Source organism: Nerophis lumbriciformis, linkage group LG26 (assembly GCF_033978685.3).
Source record: "Nerophis lumbriciformis linkage group LG26, RoL_Nlum_v2.1, whole genome shotgun sequence".
Taxonomy (NCBI): Eukaryota; Metazoa; Chordata; class Actinopteri; order Syngnathiformes; family Syngnathidae; genus Nerophis; species Nerophis lumbriciformis.
In genome coordinates, this window is record NC_084573.2 from 11,170,351 (window position 1) to 11,177,500 (window position 7,150).

Below are 7,150 nucleotides of genomic sequence, written 5' to 3' on the forward strand. Positions count from 1 at the left end.
CGCGCTCGGTGCATCGCGGCAGTGCGCGTCTGGCCAGCATCGTCCCGCGCGCTCCCGCACCGCTCACTTGCTGCCGCGCACACAATTAATATTACCGCGATAATACCACAAACTTTCATTGAATTAAGGACAAAAATAGACAGGGGGAGGGGTGGGAAAAAAAATAAAAATCAACAGCGGCTGAGAGAAGGCGTCTTTGGTTGATCTCCCTCGCTGTTTTGGACCTCTCCGCAGATTCTTCGACTCTTCTGGTAAGACATTTGATTGGTGATGTTATTGTTTATCGTCATCCCTCCGCTGCGATACGGGACTGATCATGATAAAGATGGGTGGATTTTTTTTTTTTTGCCAGCATCTACACAGAAAAAAGCATGCTGAATAATTGCGACGATGCGGGTTTGTCATGCAAAAGATGCCACCTCTGGAGATGCAATTATTGTGTACTGCCTTGCTTCTGATGCTTTGCAGACGGTCCTGATGTTGCAAGTGTGTGTGTGTGTGTGTGTGTGTGAGAGAGAGAGAATGGTGGAGATGTTGCAGTGAGATGTTCTCCATCAGCGTACTTTTTGTCATGCTCGACCACGCCATCTCGTTGTTATTAGCACTCCCACGCAGAGTATTGCGCTTCAACACATCGTTCATGCCGAATCTTTTTTGGAGAGCCAGGGCTTTCTTCTCAAGGTCAGCCCCCGGCATGAAGGCGTTATGTAATCGGCAGCCCTAGCCGCACTGACTCGGCATCAAGGGGTTGGAATTGGGGGTTAAATCACCAAAAAATGATTGTCGGGCGCGGCCAACGCTCCCGCTCACTGCTCCCCTCGCCTCCCAGGGTGGTGATCAAGGGTGATGGGTCAAATGCAGAGAATAATTTCGCCACACCTAGTGTGTGTGTGACTATCATTGGTACCTTAACTTTAACACGTGTACTGTAAAAAAAAAAAAAAGGTCATCTACTGGCAGCTACGGCTACCAAACGAAAACCATAAAATTAAAGTAAAACATTGTAAACCAAATAATGATCAAAAACATATTTACAGAAATTTTCATGAAACGTTTTGTGGAAAAATATCGTAATTTTACAGATTTTTACTAAATTATTAATATCAACCATGACCTTTTAATAAAGTGACGATGCAAACAGTTCTGCAGAAAAATACCTTTTTATTCTACAGTTTTTCCAAATTATTACCATCAAACACCTTTTAACAAAAAAATACCATTATTTTACAGATTTTTTCTGAATTGTTAAGATCAACCACCTTTAATAAAGTGACGATGCAAACAGTTCTGCAGAAAAATACCTTGTTAGATGGTTAGTATGGACATAGACTTTTATATAACAAGCTACATATTTAATGAAAGATAATTACTGTAATTAGGGACCGCAATGTCCCTTTGGGACAGAGGACCCTATTGTAATTGTAAGGTTTTATTATTATTATTCCGCCGCCTCTTTGAGCTGTAATTTGACCCCCTTAACATGCTTCAAAACTCACCATATTTGACACACACATGAGGACTGGCGAAAATTGCCATCTAATCAAAAAAACAAACCCCAAAACTCAAAATTGTGCTCTAGCGCCCCTTAGGAAAAAACACAGACAAAACTGCTTGTAACTTCCGGTAGGTAGGTCGTAGAGACATGAAAGAAAAACTTCTATGTGGGTCTGCCTTAGACCTAGATTTCATACATTGACATCTTTTAGCAAAAATCAACAGGAAGTTGGCAATTCCCCCTTCAAAACAAATATTTAGCTGTAATTTGACCCCCTTAACATGCTTCAAAACTCGCCAAACTGGACACACACATCAGGACTGGCAAAAATTGCGATCTAATAAAAAACCCAACCCCAAAACTCAAAATTGCGCTCTAGCGCCCCTTAGGAAGAAAACAGACTCAACTGCTCCTAGGAAGAAAACTCAGACAAAACTGCCTGTAACTTCCAGTAGGAATGTCGTAGAAACATGAAACATACCTCTGTGTAGGTCTCACTTAGACATGCATTTCATATATTGACAACCCCAAGCAAAAATCAACAGGAAGTTTGCAATTCCCCCTTCAAAACAAAAGTTTTGTAAAAACCAATCACCTGTTTTCAAACATTATCTCCTCTGAGCGCGTTTGTCGTGTCGGCTTCAAACTAGCACAGGAGAGAGATTGAACCCTTCTGATTAAAAGTTGACCAAAGAGTTTTAAATACTGCTCTGGTTTGGATTTTATGTGCCGTCAAAGTCGGTCCCGTCCATCGCTGCTTGCAGCTTTAATTTTACATGAATTTGAAAGTAATTTAAGAAAACAGAAAATGCTATGTATAATTAATTTGGTATTTTTCTGTAAAAAAAAAAAAGAAATATACATAGTTTGTCATTACTGGCATATTACTTAAAATAACAGGCGGATTGTTTATTTACAGATAATGTCTTCAATTCTACAGTTTTATAAACTATTTAAAAAAAAAAAAAAAAAAAATTACAGTAGAAATTTAGAGCAAATTAATATTAAAAAATAGGATTTTTTTTTTTACAGTGACACGTAACCATCCATCCATTTTCTACCGCTTGTCCCTTTCGGGGTCGCAGATAAATAAATAGTATTTATTTGAGATAGAATAGAATAGAATAGAATATATCTTTATTGTCATTGTACAACGAAATTATAAGCAAAAACTAATGTAGTGCAAATTCATAACACATATAAACATAAGAACATAGATGAATAGATTAAAATTAGGGATGTCCAATAATGGCTTTTTGCCGATATCCGATATTCCGATATTGTCCAACTCTTAATTACCGATACCGATATCAACCGATATATACAGTTGTGGAATTAACACATTATGCCTAATTTGGACAACCAGGTATGGTGAAGATAAGGTCCTTTTTTAAAAAAAAATTAATAAAATAAGAAATAAATAAAAAACATTTTCTTGAATAAAAAAGAAAGTAAAACAATATAAAAACAGTTACATAGAAACTAGTAATTAATGAAAAAGAGTCAAATTAACTGTTAAAGGTTAGTACTATTAGTGGACCAGCAGCACGCACAATCATGTGTGCTTACGGACTGTATCCCTTGCAGACTGTATTGATATATATTGATATATAATGTAGGAACCAGAATATTAATAACAGAAAGAAACAACCCTTTTGTGTGAATGAGTGTGAATGGGGGAGGGAGGTTTTGTGGGTTGGTGCACTAATTGTAAGTGTATCTTGTGTTTTTTATGTTGATTTAATAAAAAAAAAATTAATAAAAAATAAACGATACCGATAATAAAAAAAAAACGATACCGATAATTTCCGATATTAAATTTTAAAGTATTTATCGGCCGATAATATCGACAGGCCGATATTTTCGGACATCTCTAATCATAAAAATACCAAGCACACAGCTCACATGCACAGGCATTATTGTCTTGTGTTCAGCGACACTATTGCTCTCGGGTAAAAAAAATTTCTTAAATCGGTTTGTCCGGCATTTTATTGTCCTGTATCTCCTGCCCGAGGGCAGCAGTTTAAAAAGTTTATGTCCAGGCTGAGATGCGGGTCCCTTATGATGTTTTGGGCCTTTTTGAGGCACCTGGCACTGTACTGATCCCAAACAACATCAGTTTACCGAGGAGAACGTTTTACGCTGCCACAGAAAGAAAGAAGGAAGCGAGAGAGAGACAAAGGATAAACTTTCAGATCTTTATATTGCTTTTGGAAAGGAGAGAGGAGGGACGGAAGGGGTTAGGCGAAGTGTCTCATCCTGGGAGGGGGAGGAAGAATGAGAAAAATTCGCTTTACCTGGTTGAGATATTTAGCTGAAACAAGAATGTTTTGATTAAAAATTGGAATGTCTGTATCAGTTACAAAAGAAACCCATTTGAAGAGTAACTTTTGGCCAAAAGACCTTCCATCATCACAAAAGTCTTTGTGTCATGCTCTGAGGAGGTGTGGTAGTTGGAGGTATCCCCACCCGGAGTCCAGGAATGCATAATGGCCATGATAGTGTCATCCATCCATTCATTTTCTACCGCTTATCCCTTCTCATCACAGGGCCAACACCGATGGACAGACAACATTCACACTCACGTTCACACACTAGGACAGGAGTGCCCACACTTTTTCTGCAGGCAAGCTACCTTTCAATTGACCAAGTCGAGGGGATCTACCTCATTCATATATATCATTTATATTTATTTATTTATGAAAGAGATGTTTTTGTTAACAAGTTAAAGGTGTTTAATGATATTACAAGCATTTTTAACACATATAGATTCCTTTCTTTCATGAAGACAAGAATATAAGTTGGTGTAATACCTGATTCTGATGACTTGCATTGATTGGAATCAGACAGTAGTGATGATAACGTCCACATTTTCAAATGGAGGAGAAAAAAAGTTCCTCTTTTCTGTCCAATACCACAGTGGTTCTCAACCTTTTTTCAGTGATGTACTCCCTATAAACTTTTTTTTAATTCAAGTACCCCCAAAAGCATTTTTGGTTGAAAAAAAGAGATAAAGAAGTCAAATACAGTACTATGTCATCAGTTTCTGATTTATTAAATTGTATAACAGTGCAAAATATTGCTCATTTGTTGTGGTCTTTCTTGAACTATTTGGAAAAAAAAAGATATAAAAATAACTAAAAACTTAAAAATAAACAAGTGATTCAATTATAAATAAAGATTTCTACACATAGAAGTAATCATCAACTTAAAGTGCCCTCTCTGGGGATTGTAATAGAGATCCATCTGGATTCATGAACTTAATTCTAAACATTTCTTCACAAAAAAATGAATCTTTAACATCAATATTTATGGAACATGTCCAAAAAAAATCTAGCTGTCAACACTGAATATTGCATTGTTGCATTTTTTTCCACAGTTCTTTTTGACAGACATTTAAAAAAAATCTCACGTACCCCTTGGCATACCTTCAAGTACCCCCAGGGCAGTGACGTGCGGTGAGGTTGATGGCTGGTGAGGCACTGACTTCATCACAGTCAGATTTACAAACATATGAACCCTAAAGAGTATCTTATTCACCATTTGATTGGCAGCAGTTAACGGGTTATGTTTAAAAGCTCATACCAGCATTCTTCCCTGCTTGGCACTCAGCATCAAGGGTTGGAATTGGGGGTTAAATCACCAAAAATGATTCCCAGGCGCGGCGCCGCTGCTGCCCACTGCTCCCCTCACCTCCCAGGGGGTGAAGGTCAAATGCAGACGACAAATTTCATTACACCTAGTGTGTGTGTGACAATCATTGGTACTTTAGCTTACCTTTAACTTTACACATACAAACTGTAGCACACAAAAAAAGCACATTTAATAAAAAAAACATTATCATGGTCTTACCTTTACTTATAAATTAAGTCCATGCGCCGCAACTAAAGCCCTCACTTAAACTGTCTACGTGCAAGATTGAATCTATTCAAAAAAGTGTAACCGAGGGTTTATAAATGTCGCCTATACTGTATGAAACTACAAAATAACAAACACGGAGACTCCAGTTTACACGAGGACCACTTTATTTACCTTCTTTCAAAAACCTCCGCTCCACTACAACATGTCATCACTTCCGCTCTTGGCGCCTTCAAAATAAGAGCTCAAGGCATATACTGTATAACAGCGCATAACAGGAACTTAACATCACAAATAGGAAAGCCCATAAAAATAGGTTACAAAAGTTATTTAATAAGAAGCCAAAAAGTGCAAAAACAATAATGTTCATGTTGGAGGAGTTGTGAATTAGATACACCTGCAGTCTGCAGGCGTACCTAATGTTGTGGCCCTGCATTCATTCACAACTCCTCCAACACGAACATGATTGTTTTTGCACTTTTTGGCTTCTTATGAAATAACTTTTTTAAATAGATTCAATCTTGCACGTGGAAAGTTTAAGTGTGGGCTTTAGTTAATATAACAATTCTACGGCGGGGGTGCAGGAGGCGGGGCTACTGGAGCCTCAGCCAGTGCGTCTTTTGCAGCAGTTTTATGATCGCTCAGCACAAGAAATACGTTACACACATACAGTTGTTGACAAAATACACTGTACATTATATACCTCAGCTAACTAAACTATGGGAATGTATAATATAATTAATATAGCAATACAGTCTCACTGCACAGCAGGCCAGCAGTTAGCCGAGTCCGTCCATGTTGAGGCACTGAGTGACGTGCCTCAACTGGCTGCTGTTCACCGCATCGTCTCTTCTCAGTATTTGAACGGCAAATGTGAAAATTCAGCGATTTTGAATAAAAATAATCTAAAACTGGTGAAGTTAAATGGAAAATAACTTTATAGTATAATCACTGCATACATATAACAATTTAATTAATTTTTTTTCTTTTTACATTTTTTTTCTTTCCATGATGGCAGGTGAGGCCCCGCCTCACCTGCCTCTAGTGACTGCACGTCACTGCCCCAGGGGTACGCGTACCCCCATTTGAGAACCACAGCAATACCACATGAAAGTGGTTGATTTTTGGCATCTTATTTGTCTGGCTTCCATACTCGTTATTATACACTTTACAAGAAAAACATTGGCGGCAAACTCCGTAGCTTGTGCACGCCAGCTTTCTGAGACTCTTATTTTGTTAGCGCTGGCAGCGTGAAGCAGCGCTTTTATTGTGAAGATAGGAAATGTGCAGTCGGTCTTTAGAGTTTTGACGGAAGGAACGGCGCGAGAGTCTGTTGAAATAAAAAAGTGTTTCTCGCCTTCTTTCGGTCATTTTTTCTTAATGATGATCTCACAGCAGCCAGCGTCATCTCACAAGACCTTCGGGTTGTCGTGAATGTCAATCAAGTGATGATCGCTAATTTGTAGGTATATTTTTTAAATGCCTGGCTGGCGATCGACTGACACACCCTCCACGATCGTCTGGTAGCTCGCGATTGACGTAATGGGCACCCCTGCACTAGGGCATACTTGCCAATCCTCCCGATTTTCCCGGGAGACTCACAAATTTCAGTGCCCCTTCTGAAAATCTCTCAAATTTCTCCCGACTTCCACCCGGACAACAATATTGGGGGCTTGCCTTAAAGGCACTGCCTTTGGCGTCCTCTACAACCTGTCGTCACGTCCACTTTTACGCCATACAAACAGCGTGCCGGCCCAGTCACATAATATATGCGGCTTTTACACACACTTAAATGAA

At 38.7% G+C, this 7,150-nt stretch overlaps 1 protein-coding gene across 1 annotated transcript in view; it reads left to right on the forward strand.

Moving 5' to 3' along the window:
• The first annotated feature begins 14 nt into the window (after positions 1-14).
• Positions 15-7,150, forward strand: part of vsnl1a (visinin-like 1a) — an 84,505-nt gene continuing 77,369 nt past the window's right edge. Inside the window, exon 1 of the mRNA XM_061987390.2 lies at positions 15-251. The gene's annotated coding sequence lies outside the window, so the exon portion shown is untranslated. The remainder of the gene's footprint in view (positions 252-7,150) is intronic.